A 10,420-nucleotide genomic window follows, 5' to 3' on the forward strand; every position below is an offset into this window, starting at 1 on the left:
TGATTCAATATGCTAAAAATGAAATGCTACTTAAGTTACATATAAATTCAATTGTAAATTCATTGAGAGCTCCATATGGAACTCACAAGGAAATTGTGAAACTTTTCTGAATAATACAGTAAATGAGTATGCAAGATATCTTTATATGATGGTAATCGACCTAATACTTTTTCTAAACAGTTTTCAAAGTTTTTGTTAAAGTTTGATGGCAACTGGAGAACAATGCTAAAAGTAATGGAAATTAAACAATCAGGAATCTGTTATTAGGAAAAAAACAGATCTCATTCCTTAAATTCATACTTATTATTACTCATATTGTTACTCATATTTATAGTTACTCATGCCTTAAATGGGTAACATATTGATGTTTATGTAAAACACCAAAATCTGTCAAAATGAATGTCATCAATGGATGCATACCATGAAATATGGTTCTTTTTTTCAAATTGTTTATTTTTACTTATATGAAAGGAAAAGAAAGAAGAGAAACATATCCCATCCATTGACTTCTCAAATAATTAAAAAAAAAGGCGAGGAGAGGTGGGGACTCGATCTGTGCCTTCAGTGTAGTTAAAGGTATTGATATATACCGCCTCTCGGAGAGCACATTCGAGGGCTGCTGGAATCACAAGCAGAGCTGAAATGCATACCCAGGCTCTCCAACATGGATGCAGCTGTCTTAAGTGGCATCCTAACCACTGTGCCAACTGCTCACACCCAAACCCTGTTTTTGCTTTTAAAATTCATTTATTTTTCCTTGAAAAGTGGATTTTACAGAGAAAGCAGGAGAGATACCTGGAGTAGGTCTTTCACCTTTTGGTTTACTTTCTAAATGTCTGCAACAGTCAGAGCCAAGCTGACTCACAGCTGGAAGCCAGGAGTTTCTTTCAGGGCTCCCACATGGGTGCAAGGGCCCAAGGACTTGGACCATCTTCTGCTGCTGTCCCAGGCAACAAGCACAGAGGTAGATCAGAAGAGGACCATCCAGGGCACAAACCTTTGCCATGTGGCAGTGTCAGTGCCACAGGGTGGAGGATTAGTATGCTGCACTACTGTGCCAGCCCCCAAACACTGGTTCTTAAATCTTCAGATTAAAAGTCCTGAGTAGAATGAATTTGTGCTATGCAGGAAAAGAAAAAAGATCAAATGTCATTTTTCTTAAAAAAGATTTAAGTTATGGAAGAGAATCGCTTACGGAAAGCTCGTAACAAATTGTTTCCTTGGCAAGACCTAATCATGTTGTAAAAAAATTTTAAATAGGTCAAGGAAATGCTGAATTGATTTAGGAGGTTATTTGTTGAGGAATGGGGAATTAGCTCGGAGAGCCTTCAGATTTTCTTTCTCTCCCCTCCCCGCCCCACTTCCTTACTCCGTCCCTTCTTCCCTCCCTTCATCCTTCTCTTTCTCTCTCGGTCTCTCATAAATTGTAGTTACCCAGACTCTCACTAATCTAGGAAGCCAAGACCTTTGCACCAGTGTATTGGGACTGTTGGATGCCAGGTGCAGAAGTGAACAAATTAAGGTAATAGGGGCTACACACATATGTGATCATGAATTTAAATAAATCTGAGAGGAGATTGAAAGGAGCCTGAGAAAACCCAAGTCTGTTTTACCAAGCACAGAGAAAGTTTCATGTGTACAAGAATGCTTCTTCCCTCTCCTGGGCAAACTACAGGCTGATTTCTCGGGGCTTGCTTTGTAAGCAGCCACGAGATTGCAACTGGGATTTAGCCTCAGACTCTGGCCCATAAAAGCCTCTGATGTGATCTATCACAGTCTACCTCCATTCCTAGTTTCATGCAAACTAGTTGGTCCAGAACTCCAGGAAACCAGATAATTGTGGAGTGACAGCCAGTGGACACTGGATCCTTTAGCTGCTGCTCCGCATAATCTGTTGATTCACTCCCCAAGTGGCTGCAATGGCTGGAGCTGAGCCTGTCCAAAGCCAAGAGCCAGGAGCCAGGAGCCTCTTCCAGGTCTCCCATGTGGATGCAGGGTCCCAAGGCTTTGGACCGCCCTTGACTGATTTCCCAGACCAGAAGCAGTGAGCTGGAAGGGAAGCGGGCAGCTGGGACATCAACTGGCACTTATAGGGTCCCTGGCGTGTTCAAGGTGAGGACTTTAGCTGCTAGGCTACCATGCCGCCCACTACTTAATAATTTTTACAGAATTTTCTGCCAAAATAAATGAATGTGAAAACATAAAAGTTATTGATGGTCATTAAACACAGTAGATAAATTTCTAAAAATTATTGAGTTGCAAAAATGTGTAATATAAAACACACAGTGGTGTATTTTATTAAATGTTGAAAACTACTTTGCGACGATTATTGAAAGAATGAAAAGGTGAGCTGGACTTCATGAGAATATTTGAAAAGCTCATCTCTGATAAAAGACTGCCATTGAAGCTTTGCAAGGGCTGTTCACATTTAGTTGTAGGGAGTGGGCATTCAGCCTGGTGGCTGATTCCTGAGTTGCCCATCAGTGTGCCTGTGTTCTATTCCTAGCTCCTGCTCTTGAGGCAGGCTTCTTGATAATGCAGACACTGGGAGGCAGCATTGGTGTCTGAAGTAATTGGTTTCCTCCCACCCATGTGGGAGAACTAGATTGAATTTCAGGCTCTTATCACTGGCCCCAAATCCAGCCCCAAATACTGAGGGGCATTGAGGAAATGACACAGTGAAAAGGAAGTCACACTCACCTCCCCCTTCAAATTAATTAATAAAATTAAGTTAAACAAGACTGAATAATAAGAAAACAGCCTAATTTGCAGCTGGCATGGTAGCCTCATGGCTAAAGCCCTCACCTTGCATGTGCCAGAATCCCAAATGGGCACCGGTTTGTGTACCTGTGCCCTGCTTCCCATCCAGCTCCCTGCTTATGGCTTGGGAAAGCATCAAGGATGGCCCAAAGCCTTGGGACCCTACACCTGCTTGGGAGACCCGGAAGAGGCCCTCTGGCTTTGGATTGGTTCAGTGCTGGTTGTTGTGGCCACATGGGGAGTTAATCATTGGTAGGACGATATTCTTCTCTGTCTTTCCTCTTGGTATATCTTCTTTTCTAATAAAAAATAAATATATCTTAAAAAAGGAAGCAGCCTATTTAAAAAATTGTCAAAATACATCCTATCAAACAAACATATATGCAAATGAATATATAAAAAGATTTTCAACATCACATTATTATGGAATCGCAAGTAAAGTGAGATACTGCTACATATCTATTAGAATGGTCAAAATACATAAGACTGACAACACCAAATATTGGTAAGGGTGTGGAGTAAGAGGTGCTGTCATTGCCCATGAGAATATCACATATTAACAGCCAATTTGGGTGGTATCTAGTGATTTCTTTCAACACCAAACATGGTACAGCCACGTGATCCAACATTGTGCTCTAATCAACAAGTTAGAAATGTATATCCATGCAAAAATCGGCATCTGATGTTTATAATCATTTCATTTATATTTACCATACCATTGGAGTACCAACAAGTCTCAGTAGAAGAATAAACTGTGGACCATCTACTATGGAATATTCTTATATGAAAAGGAATGTGTTATCAAACTATAGAAAGGCACAGAGGGAGCTCATATGAAACAAGCCAATTGAAAAGATTATATGTTATGTGATTCCAACCACAGGACATTCTGGAGAAGAAAAGCTCATGGAGATGGTTAAATGATTGGTTGTGACTGTCAGGGATGGAGCAGGAGTGGATGTACAAGGAGGAGCTATTTAGATGGAGTCTAGTGTGGGTTCAGGGAAACAGAGCTATTCTATATTATACATCATAGTGAGTACATGTCACTATATCTTTGTCAAAACTTGCAGAATGTGCAATTCAAAGAGTGAGTCCTGAGAACTGTGGTTAAAATATTAATATGGCCTGAACAAGTGAAACTTACACCAATGCTCAGGCAAGATGTTCATTAAAAAAAGGAAAACTGGGTAATTAGAAACTCTGTTTCTCATGTACTTTTTATAAGCCTAGAAATATTATTTTAAAAATAAAGCTCATTAAGAAAAAGACAAAAACTCAGTAATAAGCAGGTGTTCATCACAGTGCGGATATGAGATTGAGACATGATACTCAAATACTTCATCAGAAACCATTTCTTTTGACTCAAAATGATTAGGAAAGGAATGTTTTTAAAATAAGAATAGAACCCTGCATGGTAGCCTAGTAGTTAAAATCTTTGCCTTGTGTGAGCGGGGATCCCTTAGGGGTGTTGGTTCGTGTCCCGGCTGCTCTGCTTCCCTTCCAGGTTCCTGTTTGTGGCCTGGGAAAGCAGTCAAGGATAGCCCTTCAAGGCCTTGGGACCCTGCATCCGGGTGGGAGACCTGGAAGAAGCTCCTGGCTTCAGATTGGCTCAGCTCTGGCTGTTGCAGCTACTTGAGGTGTGAACCAGCAGACTGAAAATCTTTATGTCTCTCCTTCCGTATAAAACTGACTTTCCATTAAAAAAAATCTAAAAAAATGATTTAAAAATAATTAAGAGTAAAGAAAAGCTAAGATCTAAAACCACTCATCCTGGAGAGACAATAAAAAAGTGGGGGGTGCGTTTGGCACTGCTGCTCCTCTCAATGTGCATGCAGGATCTTTGTAGGGCTGTTGCAGGATGTGGCTCATGCGTGATATTTGGAGCGGGCTAGCAAGCATTTGAGGAAGGTTTATGCCTTCGGGATTCTTCACACTCAAAACGGTTGATTTGCAGCATTACCACTGTTTCTTAAAGGTAAAATCTGGAGTAAGGAAATGGAAAATTCTAATCACGCTCAGAGATTTTCGAAATAAATGCTAATTAATTGTGATAGAACAGTTTTCAAAACCAGCATTATCGTAACACCAATGACAGCATTTGAATGTTTATGAAAAATGAGTTTCTGTTTCATCATTTTTTTACTCTACAAATCCCTGCTTCAAAATAGTGACCTGCAGCACTTCCTCTAGGTGGTTAGGTACAGATTACGTAATATTGCTTCAGCGGCTATTTCTCTAGTGATCGGTTTGGAAATGAATGGGGGAATGTATCCTGGGAGCATTTGCCCTCACGTTTTCCCATTGAATCGATAGGGCATTATTATAGGCCTTGTGCATGTTGTTTGTCACTAATTCAAATACTTTGTTACAGCTATCTTTCCTATTTTGTGCAATGATAATTGTGAATATTGGGTCCTATTATCTGTGTATATTCTGTTTGTTTTTAGAAATATGTGGTAGCAATTGAAATCTGATTTCCATTTCCTATTTCCAGTGACATTTAAGTATTGCCATTATTTGTATCAGCTGTTTATGTTTGGAATATGACACTTTTATTAGTTCTGTTGTCAACTTGGAGATTTTATTGATCTCTTTCTAAAAGCGATTTGTCTTTTCCACTTCACAAATGTATTTTACTAATTTTTCCCAAACATGTAGAGTTCTTAGTATCTGTTTTACACTTTTACCCTTTTAGAATTTTTATGATTTATGATATGACTTTGCGATCTAATTCAATTTTTCATATCAATATGTGATAGTATAAACATTTCATTTCCAATCCTTTTTTCCCCTATCACCTATTATCATGAGGCCCACGCTGTTGTCTTAGCAGTGATTCTTACATAATATCTATCCTAGTAGTATTTGGTCTGATTGAACCTGATGGCATTGAGAACTGTCTAAGTATTTCTGGCCCTTGTGCTGGTATTTCTGGCTCTTTCCGTTTCCTGTGACATCAGTTTTATTTCATGGTTGGATTGTACCAGTCTCCCTCTCTAGCTTCTCTTGTCTTTGACCATCATTTGCTCATGCCATTTAGCTGAAAGTTGGCTTGGTTTTCTCCAATTTATCTTTGCTGTTCTACTGATGAGACTAGTTTCATTCATTTCCTGTTCTGCAATTTATCTTAAAGAGGCAAACATTTTAAAGGATTCTTGATTGGTTTACTCAAAAAGAAAAAACACAGGGCCAGGTGCAGTAGCCTAGGCTAAAATCCTCACCTTGCACATGCCAGGATCCCATATGGGCACTGGTTCTAATCCCAGCAACCCTGCTTCCCATTCAGTTCCGCTTGTGTGCTGGGAAAGCAATTGAGGACAGCCTAAATCCTTGGGACCCTGCACCCATGTGGGAGCCATTATAGCCATTACAGTCACTTGGGGAGTAAACCAATGGATGGAAGATTTTCCTCTCTGTCTTTCCTCCTTTCTGTATCTCACTTTTGCAATAAAAAAACTCTTAAAAAAAAAAAGAAAAAACAATTTTGAAGCATGTTTACTTCTGTTGGTTTTATGCTTGTTGTTGGATTTAGCTCAGAACAGGCAATTTGGGTTATTATTTCAACACCTGATCTGGATTAGGCATACTGTGCTTTATCAAAATATTTTCTCCTTGTCCCTTGAAATGACATGAGTAGAGGAGTCTGTTAATTTTTAGGTGATCAATCATGATGAAAGGATTCTTCCTGGAAAGATACTAGAATGTAAAGTCCTTTCGTCTAATTGACAAAGCACACAGTTAGTTACATCTGTCTCTTCCTGTGGTATTTACTGATGTCTCTTGTCCAAACCGACCCTTCCATGCATAGAATTTATTGTCTCTCTCTCTCTCTCTTCTTGGATGTCGGTATCCTGCCTCTCAGAGTTGTCACCTATTCTGTGTTAGTGTTTTTGGCACGACTAACTGATAATCTCCTTGAAGACGGGTCTGTTGTTTCTTGCTCTTTTCTGTTTTATGGTACCCAGATCAATTCTTCACAGAATTGATGCTGAAACTTTACAAACATATGAGCTTTGTGGCTTATTGAAACAGCAACTTTTGATCATAACATTTCTTAGTGTAAAATTCACCAGTAAGCTACTGTCTGTTATTTTGCTCTTTTTTCTTCTCACACTGTGAGACAAATACATACACACACACGCACACACACACACACATCTTTTTTTTTCTTGTTTTCTTGTTACTTGTTTTTGCTGATGTGTTAAATTTTATTACCGCTGGTTTTTCAAGGTCATATGTGACAAAGGAAACCCAGAAGGTCATGTACACCATGTGTCACCTCCACAGCTCTTTTACCCCTTTCTTTTGTTGTTCAAGGTCATACATTTTAAGGATGTTTTCCTTCTCATAACAAGGCCCACAGGAAGTTCAAAAATACGTTTATAAATGTACGTTTCAGAAAACATTTCTGTGTATAGGATTCCTGAGTGGAAGCAGACAGCTCTCCTAACTTTAAGAATAGCCCGATCAGATGTCTTTATTTCCTCTGTGGCTTAAATGGCAATGTATTAATCTAAATTTGAAACTGTGGTCTTGAACCGATGATTTTAAGTTGTTGGAAATTGCTAACCACTAGCTTAATAATATGGTAAACTTGTCATTTTTTTTCTGAGGATGTGGAATAAATATGACTTCAGAAGCTGAAAGATAAGTTTGGCTCATGCTGCACTTCCTGACAGAAATTGTTCAGCTCAGTGATAGCTCGAAGAATCTACAAGTAGTAAAGGGAATACCAAGCAGTGATGGAACACATACTTCAGAGAATAAGAAAACTTCATCAGCTCAGAGCACAGCCCCACAAGCATTTAAAGTACGGTTATGTTCATAGGGGTTATCTAGTCATTACTATTTTAAAAACAAAGATGTTTATTGTTGGAAAAATGCTAAAGATGCCATCATAAAATCTTAAAGAAGGATTTGTGCAAGACTTTTTTTGGGCTAGGCCATTTCACCACTTTCTTGAAATGGACTGATTACCCTTGGTATGAGTGTATATTTTAATGAGTGAAATTATTATAAATTACATCAGTAATATTTGAGGTCTCATGCTGTGCTTCTAAAACAGCTGTTCCCTTAGAACATAAAAGCAGCACTACTATTCTGAAGTGCTTCATATGTTCTAAATGAAGCAGAGTTGTCTATTGTTTAGTAATTTATTCTTTTGATGGTGATCAGAAAAGAGAAAGAGCTGCCTGCTTCATTGCTTGAGAAACCTCAGGAAGCACTGCATTTTGGGATATTGCCAATTTGCTGGGTAGACTGTGCTAAGCCTGAAATGCAAGCAATCTAGTGGTTTAATGGGAAGCATTACAATGATCCCGCTTTCCTGAAACTCTGCTTCCTCTTCATTCTCCAACCACTAACTAGTCACTTTAGAGTTCCTCCAGTCAGCTCTCAACCATGCTATTGAAGTCTGCACAAATGAAGCTATGAGACTGGAACTTGTTGAAATGGAGTTGTTTTGTATATGTGGAAAAATTGCATCCATTTATTTTGTCACTTTGGTGGCAGATTAGTGAAATAATAGAAGTGTGAGGGGTAGGAATGGTGCAAAGCTGAAGAGCTAGCATTTGTTTAGACCCTCCAAGGGGGTTAATCTTGGTTATATACCAAGTTTAGCGAGGAATGCTTTCTTGTGGGTGACCAGGAACAAAGAACCACTAAGAAGTGCCTTACATTTTTACATGAAAGGAGTGGCCTTGAATATCTGGAATTAATAAAGTTCTAGGCTTATGCACAATTCAGTCCTCTGATCTAACGCAGATCTCTTGATTACTTCAGAGGAGGCAGTTCTGCGCTAGGCACTAGGGGAGGAAGGGGCAGGTGAACAGGGCTCCTGTCACAAGGAGCTTGAAGCTCAGCACAGGGCACAGCTGTGGTCAGAATCCCAGAAATGTGTTAGCACATATTGGCTAGAGACAACACATGGGTTATTATAATGGATAGCTCAAATTGTGGGTGTGTATATATGCATATACATGTATAAGCAGAAACTAGTATATCAAAATGAAAAAACTGGAACATTATGTGCCAAAGTCATGTTTCACTTCACAGCACAGCAAGAACTCGTGGTGTATATATGTGAGACAGCCACATGAAGATTCAAGGTTATATTACTATTTATGATACTGCCTTTTAGGCCTAATTCTGTTTTTGCTAGTATTTCATATGATTATATATTCTTTCTTCATTCAAAACTGAATGTGTAAATGGATACTTAAAGATAAATGGACATTCAATTGCAGTTGTGTGTGTGTGTGTGTGTGTGTGTGTGTGTGTGTGTATGTCTGTAGTCTGTAAATATTCAGGAAAGGTACAATTTTTCTCCACAAACATATTTGATCCGTATTGGTTGAATCCACAGATTCAACCTACAAGTGTGGGCTACTGAATTACTCTCAATTTTGTCTTGAATTATCCTTTCTCTGATTTACTATCCTTATTTTTTATATTTTCATCTGTTTGTAGAAACTTAAATCTATTATTCCATTGCTTGCGTCTTAGACTGTCAGCTAACCCAGGAGGTCATTGGGCTAAAGTATATCTGTTGTCCAAGATTAGATCATGCTCTGTATCATGGCCTGATTTGTGCCCTTAGTGCATTTGGTGCGTTTGTGCATTTAGTGCATTTGCTGCAAAAGAAAGTACTCAATACTTCGGGTTTTGTGGTACATCAGGTCAAGCCACCAGTTGTGATGCTCAAATCGGGACTGTAGATCCACCCCCAGCAAGCTTTTTTTTTTTCCTTTTCTTGCCTAGTTCCTTGCTAATGTGCTTAAGAAAGACCTAGAAAATGACCCAGTCACTTTGGATGCTTGCCACCCACATTGGAGACCCATGTGCAGTCCCCAGCTGCTGGCTTTAGCTTGACCCAACCCAGGTCCTACCTTTGTAAATATTTATGAAAACTATTTAGAGAATGCAAGATTTTGCTCTCTCTTCAAAATCCTATGTTTCAAATGAATAAACATTTTTTTTAAATAAAGAACTACACATTGCTTAACTCAGGAAAACAAGAAAAACTATTAGAAAACCAGTAAAATATTTACTCTCCAGGAATACCACATTTGAGTAGATTGTGTGGAATAAAAACAATTGAACAAGTGGAAGGAGTAAATAAGCCAAAATCAACTTTTTGGTGTTTGGCAAGAATTTAAAATTTTGACCTGAAGGCAATGATTTGAGAATCATCCTTTTTCATTGCTTGCCATTTAATTTGGTGGTTCCTAAATTCTCTCTATGTAAGGACTATCCTGATGTTGGAGAAGTAGTTATCTCTTCAGTCTATGGATGCTAGCTGACACTGGTACTACTGGATTTGAGGATTTCATGGATGAATTCTTTGATGTGAGTCTTAGGGTGGAGATCTGATGGAAGAGTGGAAGCCTGAGTATTGATCTGTTCTTCCTTTCTTCTTGTAAATTCTAAGTGAATTGCCCCCCAGTAATCCCAGGAATCTGTGGAGAAGGAAGTGTGCTTCTGGGACAGACAGACAGTTTAGGGTCTAAGAATCGTACTCTGGGAGGGGAACTAAAAAAAAAAATCCACTGTAGAGTATGAGATGAAACATCTCAAAGCCTGGATACTAAGTGACCTTGCTTGTCTTGGAAGTCATCAGTTATTAAATTCTGTGCAGTTGACATAAATATGACAAGGG

The sequence above is a fragment of the Ochotona curzoniae genome, unplaced genomic scaffold (assembly GCF_017591425.1).
Source record: "Ochotona curzoniae isolate NIBS_2020 unplaced genomic scaffold, NIBS_Ocur_1.0 contig_2318, whole genome shotgun sequence".
Taxonomy (NCBI): domain Eukaryota; kingdom Metazoa; phylum Chordata; class Mammalia; order Lagomorpha; family Ochotonidae; genus Ochotona; species Ochotona curzoniae.